Source organism: Zea mays, chromosome 4 (assembly GCF_902167145.1).
Source record: "Zea mays cultivar B73 chromosome 4, Zm-B73-REFERENCE-NAM-5.0, whole genome shotgun sequence".
Lineage (NCBI taxonomy): Eukaryota > Viridiplantae > Streptophyta > Magnoliopsida > Poales > Poaceae > Zea > Zea mays.
This window is the reverse complement of record NC_050099.1, coordinates 135,958,854-135,973,908: the sequence shown is the minus strand read 5'-3', so window position 1 is coordinate 135,973,908 and position 15,055 is coordinate 135,958,854.

Sequence of the window (15,055 nt, the reverse complement as noted above, 5' to 3'; positions counted from 1 at the left end):
GGATTCAACAAAGGAGCAAAGGGGCAACCGAAGGCACCCCTGGTCTGGCGCACCGGACTGTCCGGTGTGCCACCGGACAGTGAACAGTACCTGTCCGGTGCACCAGGGGACTCAGACTCCAACTCGCCACCTTCGGGAAATTCCAAGGCGACTCGGCTATAATTCACCGGACTGTCCGGTGTACACCGGACAGTGTCCGGTGCGCCAAGGGAAGTCGGCCTCAGGAACTCGCCAGCCTCGGGTTCGCGCGGCAGCCGCTCCGCTAAAATTCACCGGACTGTCCGGTGTGCACCGGACTGTCCGGTGTGCCAGCGGAGCAACGTCTCTCTGCGGCGCCAACGGCTCCCTGCGGTGCATTTATTGCGCGCGCAGCGCGCGCAGACGTCAGGCACGCCCATGCCGGTGCACCGGACATCAAACGGTACATGTCCGGTGTGCACCGGACACTCAGGAGGGCCCACAAGTCAGAAGCTCCAACGGCTAGAATCCAACGGCAGTGATGACGTGGCAGGGGCACCGGACTGTCCGGTGTGCACCGGACTGTCCGGTGCGCCATCGAGCAGACGCCTCCAGCCAACGGTCAAGTTTGGTGGTTGGGGCTATAAATACCCCAACCACCCCACCATTCATTGCATCCAAGTTTTCCACTTCTCAACTACTACAAGAGCTCTAGCATTCAATTCTAGACACACTAAAGAGATCAAATCCTCTCCAATTCCACACAAAGCCCTAGTGACTAGTGAGAGTGATTTGCCGTGTTCATTTGAGCTCTTGCGCTTGGATTGCTTCTTTTCTTTCTCACTTGTTCTTGAGATCACAACTCCATTGTAATCAAGGCAAGAGGCACCAATTGTGTGGTGGCCCTTGCGGGGAAGTTTTGTTCCCGGCTTTGATTTGAGAAGAGAAGCTCACTCGGTCCGAGGGACCGTTTGAGAGAGGGAAGGGTTGAAAGAGACCCGGCCTTTGTGGCCTCCTCAACGGGGAGTAGGTTTGCAAGAACCGAACCTCGGTAAAACAAATCTCCGTGTCTCACTTGCTTATTCGCTTGGGATTTGTTTTGCGCCCTCTCTCTCGGACTCATTTATATTTCTAACACTAACCCGGCTTGTAGTTGTGTTTATATTTGTAAATTTCAGTTTCGCCCTATTCACCCCCCCTCTAGGCGACTATCAATTGGTATCAGAGCCCGGTGCTTCATTAGAGCCTAACCGCTCGAAGTGATGTCGGGAGATCACGCCAAGAAGGAGATGGAGACCGGCGAAAAGCCCACTACAAGCCACGGGAGCACTTCATCGGAAGAGTCCCGCACCAAAAGGAGGGAGAAGAAGAAGAGCTCCTCCAACAAAGGGAAGGAGAAGAAATCTTCTTCTCATCACAAAGAGAAGAAGGAAAAATCTTCTTCCCACAAACCGCATCGGAAAGGCGACAAGCACAAGAGGATGAGGAAGGTGGTCTACTACGAGACCGACACTTCATCAACATCGACCTCCGACTCCGATGCGCCCTCCGTCACTTCTAAGCGCCAAGAGCGCAAGAAGTATAGTAAGATCCCCCTACGTTACCCTCGCATTTCCAAACATACACCTTTACTTTCCGTCCCATTAGGCAAACCACCAACATTTGATGGTGAAGATTACGCTAGGTGGAGCGATTTAATGCGATTTCATCTAACCTCGCTCCACAAAAGCATATGGGATGTTGTTGAGTTTGGCGCGCAGGTACCATCCGTAGGGGATGAGGACTATGATGAGGATGAAGTGGCCCAAATCGAGCACTTCAACTCTCAAGCAACAACAATACTCCTCGCCTCTCTAAGTAGAGAGGAGTATAACAAAGTACAAGGGTTAAAGAGCGCCAAGGAGATTTGGGATGTACTCAAAACCGCGCACGAGGGAGACGAGCTCACCAAGATCACCAAGCGGGAAACGATCGAGGGGGAGCTCGGTCGGTTCCGGCTTCACAAAGGAGAGGAGCCACAACACATGTACAACCGGCTCAAGACTTTGGTGAACCAAGTGCGCAACCTCGGGAGCAAGAAGTGGGACGATCACGAAGTGGTAAATGTTATTTTAAGATCTCTCATTTTTCTTAATCCCACTCAAGTTCAATTGATTCGTGGTAATCCTAGATATACTAAAATGACCCCCGAGGAAGTTATCGGGCATTTTGTAAGTTTTGAGTGCATGATAGAAGGCTCGAGGAAAATCAACGAGCTTGGCGACTCATCCGAAGCCCAACCCGTTGCATTCAAGGCAACGGAGGAGAAGAAGGAGGAGGCTACACCAAGTCGACAACCAATCGACGCCTCCAAGCTCGACAATGAGGAAATGGCGCTCGTCATCAAGAGCTTCCGCCAAATCCTCAAACAAAGGAGGGGGAAAGACTACAAGTCCCGCTCCAAGAAGGTTTGCTACAAGTGTGGTAAGCCCGGTCATTTTATTGCTAAATGTCCTATATCTAGTGACAGTGACCGAGGTGACGACAAGAAGGGGAGACGAAAGGAAAAGAAGAGGTATTACAAGAAGAAGGGCGGCGATGCCCATGTTTGTCGCGAGTGGGACTCCGACGAGAGCTCAAGCGACTCCTCCGACGACGAGGACGCCGCCAACATCGCCGTCACCAAGGGACTCCTCTTCCCCAACGTCGGCCACAAGTGCCTCATGGCAAAGGACGGCAAAAAGAAGGTTAAATCTAAATCCTCCACTAAATATGAATCCTCTAGTGATGACAATGCTAGTGATGAGGAAGATAATTTGCGTTCCCTTTTTGCCAACCTTAACATAGCTCAAAAAGAAAAATTGAATGAATTGGTTAGTGCTATTCATGAAAAGGACGACCTTTTGGATTCCCAAGAGGATTGTCTAATTAAAGAAAACAAAAAACATGTTAAGGTTAAAAAGGCTTATGCTCTAGAAGTAGAAAAATGTGAAAAATTATCTAGTGAGCTAAGCACTTGCCGTGAAATAATTGACAACCTTAGGAATGAAAATGCTATTTTAAATGCTAAGGTTGATTCTCATGTTTGTGATGTTTCAATTTCCACTCCTAGAGATAATAATGATGATTTGCTTGCTAGGATTGAAGAATTGAACATTTCTCTTGCTAGCCTTAGAGTAGAAAATGAAAAGTTGATTACTAAGGCTAAAGAACTAGATGTTTGCAATGTTACAATTTCTGACCTTAGAACTAAAAATGATATGCTGCATGCTAAGGTTGTAGAATTAAAATCTTGCAAACCCTCTACATCTATTGTTGAGCATGTATCTATTTGTACTAGATGTAGAAATGTTGATATTGATGCTATTCATGATCACATGATTTTAATTAAGCAACAAAATGATCATATAACTAAACTAGATGCTAAAATTGCCGAGCACAACTTAGAAAATGAGAAATTTAAATTTGCTCGTAGCATGCTTTATAATGGGAGACGCCCTGGCATCAAGGATGGCATTGGCTTCCAAAGGGGAGACAATGTCAAACTTAATGCCCCTCCTAAGAACTTGTCTAACTTTGTTAAGGGCAAAGCTCCCATGCCTCAGGATAACGAGGGTTACATTTTATACCCTGCCGGCTATCCTGAGAGCAAAATTAGGAAGATTCATTCTAGGAAGTCTCACTCTGGCCCTAATCATGCTTTTATGTATAAGGGTGAGACATCTAGTTCTAGGCAACCAACCCATGCTAAGTTGCCTAAGAAGAAAATTCCTAATGCATCAAATGATCATGCCATTTCATTTAAAACTTTTGATGCATCTTATGTGCTTACTAGCAAATCCGGCAAGGTAGTTGCCAAATTTGTTGGGGGCAAACACAAGGGCTCCAAGACTTGTGTTTGGGTACCTAAAGTTCTTGTTTCTAATGCCAAAGGACCCAAAACCGTTTGGGTACCTAAAGTCAAGAACTAAAATTGTTTTGTAGGTTTATGCATCCGGGGGCTCAAGTTGGATACTCGATAGCGGGTGCACAAACCACATGACAGGGGAGAAAAGGATGTTCTCCTCATATGAGAAAAACCAAGATCCCCAACGAGCTATCACATTCGGGGATGGAAATCAAGGTTTGGTCAAAGGTCTTGGTAAAATTGCTATATCTCCTGACCATTCCATTTCCAATGTTTTTCTTGTAGATTCCTTAGATTACAACTTGCTTTCCGTTTCTCAATTATGTCAAATGGGCTACAACTGTCTATTCACTGATGTTGGTGTCACTGTCTTTAGAAGAAGTAATGATTCAATAGCATTTAAGGGAGTGTTAGAGGGTCAGCTATACTTGGTAGATTTTGATAGAGCTGAACTCGACACTTGCTTAATTGCTAAGACTAACATGGGTTGGCTCTGGCATCGTCGACTAGCCCATGTTGGGATGAAGAATCTTCATAAGCTTCTAAAGGGAGAGCACATTTTAGGATTAACAAATGTTCATTTTGAGAAAGACAGGATTTGTAGCGCATGCCAGGCAGGGAAGCAAGTTGGAGTCCATCACCCACACAAGAACATCATGACGACCGACAGGCCGCTTGAGCTACTCCACATGGATCTATTCGGCCCGATTGCTTACATAAGCATCGGCGGGAGTAAGTATTGTCTTGTTATTGTGGATGATTATTCTCGCTTCACTTGGGTATTCTTTTTACAGGAAAAATCTCAAACCCAAGAGACCTTAAAGGGATTCTTGAGACGAGCTCAAAATGAGTTCGGCTTAAGGATCAAGAAAATAAGAAGCGACAACGGGACGGAGTTCAAGAACTCTCAAATTGAAGGCTTCCTTGAGGAGGAGGGCATCAAGCATGAGTTCTCCTCTCCCTACACGCCACAACAAAATGGTGTAGTGGAGAGGAAGAATCGAACTCTATTGGACATGGCAAGAACCATGCTTGATGAGTACAAGACACCGGACCGGTTTTGGGCCGAAGCGGTCAACACCGCCTGCTACGCCATCAACCGGTTATATCTTCACCGAATCCTCAAGAAGACATCATATGAACTCCTAACCGGTAAAAAGCCCAACATTTCATATTTTAGAGTTTTTGGTAGCAAATGCTTCATTCTTATTAAAAGAGGTAGAAAATCTAAATTTGCTCCTAAAACTGTAGAAGGCTTTTTACTTGGTTATGACTCAAACACAAGGGCATATAGGGTCTTTAACAAGTCCGCTGGACTAGTTGAAGTCTCTTGTGACGTTGTGTTTGATGAAACTAACGGCTCTCAAGTAGAGCAAGTTGATCTTGATGAGATAGGTGAAGAACAGGCTCCATGCATCGCGCTAAGGAACATGTCCATCGGGGATGTGTGTCCTAAGGAATCCGAAGAGCCTCCAAGTACACAAGATCAACCATCCTCCTCCATGCAAGCATCTCCACCAACTCAAAATGAGGATGAGGCTCAAAATGATGAAGAGCAAAATCAAGAAGACGAGCCACCTCAAGATGATAGCAATGATCAAGGGGGAGATACAAATGATCAAGAAAAGGAGGATGAGGAAGAACCAAGACCGCCACACCCAAGAGTCCACCAAGCAATCCAACGAGATCACCCCGTCGACACCATCCTCGGCGACATTCATAAGGGGGTAACTACTCGATCTCGGGTTGCTCATTTTTGTGAACATTACTCTTTTGTTTCCTCTATTGAGCCACACAGGGTAGAGGAAGCTCTCCAAGATTCGGATTGGGTGGTGGCGATGCAAGAGGAGCTCAACAATTTCACGAGGAATGAGGTCTGGCATTTAGTTCCACGTCCTAACCAAAATGTTGTAGGAACCAAATGGGTCTTCCGCAACAAGCAAGATGAGCATGGTGTGGTGACAAGGAACAAAGCTCGACTCGTAGCCAAAGGGTATTCACAAGTCGAAGGTTTGGATTTCGGTGAAACCTATGCACCCGTAGCTAGGCTTGAGTCAATTCGCATATTATTGGCCTATGCCACTTACCATGGCTTTAAGCTCTATCAAATGGACGTGAAAAGTGCCTTCCTCAATGGACCGATCAAGGAAGAGGTCTATGTTGAGCAACCTCCCGGCTTTGAAGACAGTGAGTATCCTAATCATGTCTATAGGCTCTCTAAGGCGCTTTATGGGCTCAAGCAAGCCCCAAGAGCATGGTATGAATGCCTTAGAGATTTCCTTATTGCTAATGGCTTCAAAGTCGGCAAGGCCGATCCTACACTCTTTACTAAAACTCTTGAAAATGACTTGTTTGTATGCCAAATTTATGTTGATGATATTATATTTGGGTCTACTAACGAGTCTACATGTGAAGAGTTTAGTAGGATCATGACACAGAAATTCGAGATGTCGATGATGGGGGAGTTGAAGTATTTTCTAGGATTCCAAGTCAAGCAACTCCAAGAGGGCACCTTCATTAGCCAAACGAAGTACACTCAAGACATTCTTGCTAAGTTTGGGATGAAGGATGCCAAACCCATCAAGACACCCATGGGAACTAATGGGCATCTCGACCTCGACACGGGAGGTAAGTCCGTGGATCAAAAGGTATACCGGTCGATGATTGGTTCATTGCTTTATTTATGTGCATCTCGACCGGACATTATGCTTTCCGTTTGCATGTGTGCAAGATTCCAATCCGACCCTAAGGAATCCCACCTTACGGCCGTAAAACGAATCTTGAGATATTTGGCTTATACCCCTAAGTTTGGGCTTTGGTACCCTCGGGGATCCACATTTGATTTACTTGGTTATTCGGATGCCGATTGGGCGGGGTGCAAAATCAATAGGAAGAGCACATCGGGGACTTGCCAGTTCTTGGGAAGATCCTTGGTGTCTTGGGCTTCAAAGAAGCAAAATTCGGTCGCTCTTTCCACCGCCGAAGCCGAGTACATTGCCGCAGGACATTGTTGCGCGCAATTGCTTTGGATGAGGCAAACCCTGCGGGACTACGGTTACAAATTAACCAAAGTCCCTTTGCTATGTGATAATGAGAGTGCAATTAAAATGGCCGACAATCCCGTCGAGCATAGCCGCACTAAGCACATAGCCATTCGGTATCATTTTCTTAGGGATCACCAACAAAAGGGGGATATCGAGATTTCTTACATTAATACTAAAGATCAATTAGCCGATATCTTTACCAAGCCACTTGATGAACAATCTTTTACCAGACTTAGGCATGAGCTCAATATTCTTGATTCTAGAAATTTCTTTTGCTAAGCTTGCACACATAGCTCATTTGAATACCTTTGATCATATCTCCTTTATATGCTATGACTAATGTGTTTTCAAGTCTATTTCAAACCAAGTCATAGGTATATTGAAAGGGAATTGGAGTCTTCGGCGAAGACAAAGGCTTCCACTCCGTAACTCATGCTTCGCCATCACTCCGAGCAACTCTCTATTCCTTGGGGAGAAATGAGCATCAAAGAAAAGGACTTCATCCTTGGAGGAGAGAGTAAAAGCTCAAAAGCAAAAGGACCGGATTTCGTCTTTGGTATAATCTTAACTCATTTACTTATGACCAAAGGGGAAGAAATTACTCAGGAGGGCTCTAATGATTCCGTTTTTGGCGATTCATGCCAAAAAGGGGGAGAAATGAGCCCAAAGCAAAAGGACCGCACCACCACCAATTTCAAAAACTTAGTGCTTTCCAAAAGTATTTATCAATGGGTATCCTATTGTGTTCAAAAGGGGGAGAAAGTAGTATTTCAAAAATGGTATATCAAAACCCTCTTGAACACTAAGAGGTGGATCTCTTTTAGGGGAGTTTTGTTTAGTCAAAGGAAAAGCATTTGAAACAGGGGGAGGAAATTTCAAATCTTGAAAATGCTTTTGCAAACTCTTATTTATTTACCTTTGACTATTTGCAAAAGATCTTTGAAATGGATTTACAAAAGGTTTTGCAAAAACAAAACAAGTGGTGCAAACGTGGTCCAAAATGTTAAATAAGAAAGAAACATTCCATGCATATCTTGTAAGTAGTTTTATTGGCTCAATTCCAAGCAACCTTTACACTTACATTATGCAAACTAGTTCAATTATGCACTTCTATATTTGCTTTGGTTTGTGTTGGCATCAATCACCAAAAAGGGGGAGATTGAAAGGGAATTAGGCTTACACCTAGTTCCTATATAATTTTGGTGGTTGAATTGCCCAACACAAATCTTTGGACTAACTTGTTTGCCCAAGTGTATAGTATATACAGGTGTAAAAGGTTCACACTTAGCCAATAAAAAGACCAAGTTTTGGATTCAACAAAGGAGCAAAGGGGCAACCGAAGGCACCCCTGGTCTGGCGCACCGGACTGTCCGGTGTGCCACCGGACAGTGAACAGTACCTGTCCGGTGCACCAGGGGACTCAGACTCCAACTCGCCACCTTCGGGAAATTCCAAGGCGACTCGGCTATAATTCACCGGACTGTCCGGTGTACACCGGACAGTGTCCGGTGCGCCAAGGGAAGTCGGCCTCAGGAACTCGCCAGCCTCGGGTTCGCGCGGCAGCCGCTCCGCTAAAATTCACCGGACTGTCCGGTGTGCACCGGACTGTCCGGTGTGCCAGCGGAGCAACGTCTCTCTGAGGCGCCAATGGCTCCCTGCGGTGCATTTATTGCGCGCGCAGCGCGCGCAGACGTCAGGCACACCCATGCCGGTGCACCGGACATCAAACAGTACATGTCCGGTGTGCACCGGACACTCAGGAGGGCCCACAAGTCAGAAGCTCCAACGGCTAGAATCCAACGGCAGTGATGACGTGGCAGGGGCACCGGACTGTCCGGTGTGCACCGGACTGTCCGGTGCGCCATCGAGCAGACGCCTCCAGCCAACGGTCAAGTTTGGTGGTTGGGGCTATAAATACCCCAACCACCCCACCATTCATTGCATCCAAGTTTTCCACTTCTCAACTACTACAAGAGCTCTAGCATTCAATTCTAGACACACTAAAGAGATCAAATCCTCTCCAATTCCACACAAAGCCCTAGTGACTAGTGAGAGTGATTTGCCGTGTTCATTTGAGCTCTTGCGCTTGGATTGCTTCTTTTCTTTCTCACTTGTTCTTGAGATCACAACTCCATTGTAATCAAGGCAAGAGGCACCAATTGTGTGGTGGCCCTTGCGGGGAAGTTTTGTTCCCGGCTTTGATTTGAGAAGAGAAGCTCACTCGGTCCGAGGGACCGTTTGAGAGAGGGAAGGGTTGAAAGAGACCCGGCCTTTGTGGCCTCCTCAACGGGGAGTAGGTTTGCAAGAACCGAACCTCGGTAAAACAAATCTCCGTGTCTCACTTGCTTATTCGCTTGGGATTTGTTTTGCGCCCTCTCTCTCGGACTCATTTATATTTCTAACACTAACCCGGCTTGTAGTTGTGTTTATATTTGTAAATTTCAGTTTCGCCCTATTCACCCCCCCTCTAGGCGACTATCACTCGGCCTCAACCTCGGCCTCGGGAGGAATCGCGTCCTCACCCGACCCCGGCCTCGGCCTCAGGAGAAGTCTCCGCCTCGCTCGACCTTAGGCTCGGACCGACCGCGCCACGGGGGATACATCATTACCCTACCCCTAGCTAGCTCAGGCTACGGGGGAACAAGATCGGCGTCCCATCTGGCTCGCCCCGGTAACAAGTAATGATGGCTCCCCGCGTGCGTCCATGACGACGGTGGTTCTCAGCCCCCTACGGAAGCAAGGAGACATCAGCAAGATCCCAGCAGCACCGACAGCTGTACTTCTACAGGGCTCAAGCACTTCTCCGACGGCCACGTTATTGCCTACGCAGGGCTCAAGCACTTCTCCGACAGCCACGTTGGCATGTACACAGGGCTCAGGCACTTCCCTGCCAAACACGTTAGCGCCTAGCTACACCCCCAACTGTACATCTGGACCCTCTCCTTGCATCTATAAAAGGGAGGTCTGGGGCCTTCATGCGGGAGGGTCGCGCGGGAGAACGAGCTAACGAACAGGCTCACTCTCTCTCTCTCTCTCGCGCGCGCGAACGCTTGTAACCCCTACTACGAGCACCCCCTGGCGCGGGATAACACGAGCCGCGTTTCTCCCTTGTGTTCCATCTCGCGCCAACCCATCTGGGCTAGGACACGTAGCGACAAATTTACTCGTCGGTCCAGGGACCCCCCGGGGTCGAAACACCGACAGTTGGCGCGCCAGGTAGGGGCCTGCTGCGTGTTAACGAACAACTTCTCGTTGAGTTCCAGATGGGTAGTCTTCAGCAACCTCTTCAGCCCAGGACGGTGCTCTGCTTCGGGAGTCTCGAGTTCATGTCCCTCGACGACAGCTACGACATGGTACTCCTCCCCCCGCAGCACGACAGCAACCACGACGGTCGTCAGCTCGCCCGGCGGCGGCGAACTCGACGACGTCTTCCCCCCGTGGCGGAGGACAGCATCCGGGTTTGTCCCGCCACTCTCCTCGCCGCAGGAGGAGGAGACAGGGCAACCGTGGCCAGGCAGGAGGCGGCATCTCGTCGGCTGTCGAGCGGGTCGACAACGCCGGCACCCCAGCGGGGGACATGTCGGGCGTTGTCCTCGCGCTTGAGACAACGACGGGTGTCGTTTCCCCGCAACGTGCCAACCCCAAGCGGACAGATGACGCCAGCACACTCGCGAAGGGCTTGCTGGGCGTTAGCCTCGTACCTGAGATAATGGTGCAGTCCGTCCCCGACGCGACTTCGTCACTGTCCATCGATCAAGAGGTACCGTCCGTTTTCCACCCTGTGCCTTTTAGATTCAGCTTCGATCCACCAAGCGACCCCGCTTCGGTGAGCGCTTTCGTAAAAGCATACCCTAACCCTCTAGGGTACCATATCTGGTCATCTTGGGACCGACTGACGGTCGTATCAACCTATGGGCCTCTGGGTTCCGAGGAAGAGGACGGTCCCGACTCTGGTTGGGATTTCTCTGGGCTCCGCGATCCTAGTGTCGTGCGAGACCTCATGACCGCATGTGACTACTGCCTCTCCGATTGCTCCGATGATGGCCACAGCCTTGACGACGAAGGTTGTGGCCCAAGTCGCGAATGTTTCCACGTCGATCTAGGGGGTCACGACGAAGGCAACCACCTCGGTATGCTAGAGGATGATGATCCCCCTAGGCCTACTTCTCGCGTTGACATCCTGCGGGAGCTAGCTGTGGTCCCAGTCCCTGCGGGGGGTCAGGACACACAGCTCGAGCAAATCCGCGAGATGCAGGCCAAGCTCGACGAGGAAGCAGGGCAACTTGTGCAGCTCCGGCAAAACATCGAGCAGGAGTGGGCAGGCCGGGCACTCGCCGGAGAAGCACGTCATCAGGCCCGGGACGTCCAGCGCCGTATCGTTGACGATGCCAGGGTAAGGCTGCCCCCGGCCTCCAGCGGGGTCGGCCGGAATCTGGCTGCAGCGGCAATACTACTCTGAGCGATGCCGGAGCCATCCACCACCGAGGGGCGGCGTATACAGGGAGAACTCAAGAATCTCCTGGAGGATGCCGCGGTCCGATGGGCCGAAAGCTCTGCCTCCCGAAGGCAAGGGTGCCCCCCGGAGCATCGCGCAACGACTTCCAGACTCATGCGGGAGGCCTCGGTCCACACCGGGCGCACGTGGGACGCGACGCCTGCAGCCCCGGGTCGCCTCGGCAACGAGCACCACCGCTACGACAGCGAGGAGGGTCGGAGCCCCTCGCCCGAACCACCAGGTCCGCAAGCCTTCAGCCGGGCCATACGACGGGCGCCATTCCCGACCCGGTTCCAGACCCCGACTACCATCACCAAGTACTCGGGAGAAACAAGGCCGGAGTTGTGGCTTTCGGACTACCAGCTGGCCTGCCAGCTGGGAGGGACGGACGACGACAACCTCATCATCCGCAACCTCCCCCTGTTCCTCTCCGACGCCGCCCGGGCCTGGCTGGAGCATCTGCCTCCTGCGCAGATCTCCAACTGGGACGACCTGGTCAAGGCTTTCGCTGGAAACTTTCAGGGCACGTACGTGCGCCCTAGGAACTCGTGGGATCTCCGAAGCTGCCGCCAGCAGCCAGGGGAATCCCTGCGAGATTACATCCGACGGTTTTCAAAGCAGCGCACCGAGCTGCCCAACATCACCGACTCGGATGTCATCGGGGCGTTCCTCGCCGGCACCACCTGCCGAGACCTGGTGAGCAAACTGGGTCGCAAGACTCCCACCAAGGCGAGCGAGTTGATGGACATCGCCACCAAGTTCGCCTCTGGTCAGGAGGCGGTCGAAGCCATCTTCCAGAAGGACAAGCAGCCTCAGGGACGCTAGCAGGAAGACGTCCCCGAGGCGTCCGCCCAGCGTGGCGCGAAAAAGGCGAAAAAGAAGTCGCAAGCGAAGCGCGACGCCGCTGACGCGGATCTCGTCGCTGCTGTCGAACACAGGAACCCTCGGAAGCCTCCCAGAGGGGCCAACCTGTTCGACAAGATGCTCAAGGAGTCGTGCCCCTATCACCAGGGTCCCGTCAAGCACACCCTTGAGGAATGCGTCATGCTTCGGCGCCACTTTCATAAGGCCGGGCCCCCGGCGGGAGATGGCAAAGGCCGAGACGACAACAAGAAAGAGGGCGATAAGGAAGAGGAGTTCCCCGAGGTCCACGGCTGCTTCATGATCTACGGTGGGCGAGTGGCGAATGCCTCGGCTCGGCACCGCAAGCAGGAGCGCCGGAAGGTCTGCTCGGTGAAGGTGGCGGCGCTAGTCTACCTGGACTGGTCCGACAAGCCCATCACCTTCGACCAAGGCGACCACCCCGACTGCGTGCCGAGCCCAGGAAGGTACCCGCTCGTTGTCAATCCTGTCATCGGCAACGCCAGGCTCACCAAGGTCCTCATGGACGGGGGCAGCAGCCTCAACATCATCTACGCCGAGACCCTCGGGCTCTTGGGGATCGATTTGTCCATGATCCGGGCTGGTGCGGCGCCCTTTCACGGGATCATCCCCGGGAAGCGCGTCCTACCCCTTGGATAACTCGATCTGCCCGTCTGCTTCGGAACTCCCTCCAACTTCCGCAGGGAAACCCTCACGTTCGAGGTGGTCAGGTTCCGAGGGACCTACCACGCGGTGCTGGGGAGACCGTGCTACGCCAAGTTCATGGCCGTCCCCAACTACACGTACCTCAAGCTCAAGATGCTAGGCCCCAACAGGGTCATCACCGTCGGATCCACGTACCGACACGCATACGAATTCGACGTGGAGTGCGTGGAGTACGCTGAGGCCCTCGTCGAGTCCGAAGCCCTCATCGCCGACCTGGAGTGCCTCTCCAAGGAGGTGCCTGATGCGAAGCGCCACGCCGGCAACTTCGAACCGGCTGAGGCGGTTAAGTCCGTCGCCCTCGACCCCAGCAACGACGCCTGCAAGCAAGTCCGGATCGGCTCCGAGCTCGATCCCAAATAGGAAGCAGTGCTCGTCGACTTTCTCCACGCGAATGCCGAAGTTTTTGCGTGGAGTCCCTCGGACATGCCCGGCATACCGAGGGATGTCGCCGAGCACTCACTGGATATCCGAGCCGGTGCCCGACCCGTGAAGCAGCCTCTGCGCCGTTTCAACGAAGAAAAGCACAGAGCCATAGGCGAGGAGATCCACAAGCTTATGGCTGCAGGGTTCATCAAAGAGGTATTCCATCCCGAATGGCTAGCTAACCCTATGCTTGTAAAAAAGAAAGGTGGGAAATGGAGAATGTGCGTAGACTACACTGGTCTAAACAAAGCATGTCCGAAGGTTCCCTACCCTCTGCCTCGCATCGATCAAATTGTGGACTCCACTGTTGGGTGCGAAACCCTGTCATTCCTCGATGCCTATTCAGGTTATCACCAAATCAAGATGAAAGAGTCCGACCAGCTCGCGACTTCTTTCATCACACCTTTTGGCATGTACTGCTATACTACTATGCCATTTGGCTTGAGGAATGCAGGTGCGACATACCAAAGGTGCATGAACCACGTGTTCGGAGAGCACATCGGCCGAACGGTCAAGGCTTACGTCGATGACATCGTTGTCAAGACGAGGAAAGCCTCTGACCTCCTCTCCGACCTTGAAACGCCATTCAAGTGTCTGAGAGCGAAGGGCGTGAGGCTCAATCCCGAGAAGTGTGTCTTCGGAGTCCCTCGAGGCATGTTCCTAGGGTTCATCGTTTCCGAGCGGGGCATCGAGGCCAACCCGGAGAAAATCGCGGCCATCACCAACATGGGGCCTATCAAAGATTTGAAAGGAGTACAAAGGGTCATGGGATGCCTTGCGGCTCTGAGCCGCTTCATCTCACGCCTCGGCGAAAAAGGCCTACCCTTGTACCGCCTCTTAAGGAAGTCCGAGCGCTTCACTTGGACCCCTCAAGGCCGAGGAAGCCCTCGGAAACTTAAAGGCGCTCCTTACAAACGTGCCCATCTTGGTGCCCCCCGCTGCGGGAGAAACCATCTTGATCTACGTAGCCGCAACCACTCAGGTGGTCAGCGCCCCGATCGTAGTCGAGAGATAGGAAGAAGGGCATGCACTGCTCGTCCAGAGGTCGGTCTACTTCATCAGTGAGGTGCTATCCGAGACCAAGATCCGCTACCCACAAATTCAGAAGCTACTGTATGCAGTAATTCTGACGCGGCGAAAGTTGCGACACTACTTTGAGTCTCATCCAGTGACTGTGGTGTCATCCTTCCCCCTGGGGGAGATCATCCAGTGCCGAGAGGCCTCGGGTAGGATAGCAAAGTGGGCAGTGGAGCTCATGGGCGAGACAATCTCGTTCGCTCCTCGGAAGGCCATAAAGTCCCAAGTCTTGGCGGACTTCGTGGCTGAATGGGTCGACACCCAATTGCCAACAGCTCCGATCCAACCGGAACTTTGTACCATGTACTTCGATGGGTCGCTGATGAAAACAGGAGCAGGTGCTGGCCTGCTCTTCATCTCACCCCTCGGGAAACATCTCCGCTATGTGTTGCGCCTCCATTTCCCGGCGTCAAACAACGTGGCCGAGTATGAGGCTCTGGTTAATGGGTTGCGCATCGCCGTCGAGCTAGGGGTTCGGCGCCTCGACGCTCGTGGCGACTCGCAGCTTGTCATTGACCAAGTCATGAAGAACTCCCACTGCCGTGACCGGAAGATGGAGGCCTACTGTGACGAAGTTCGACGCCT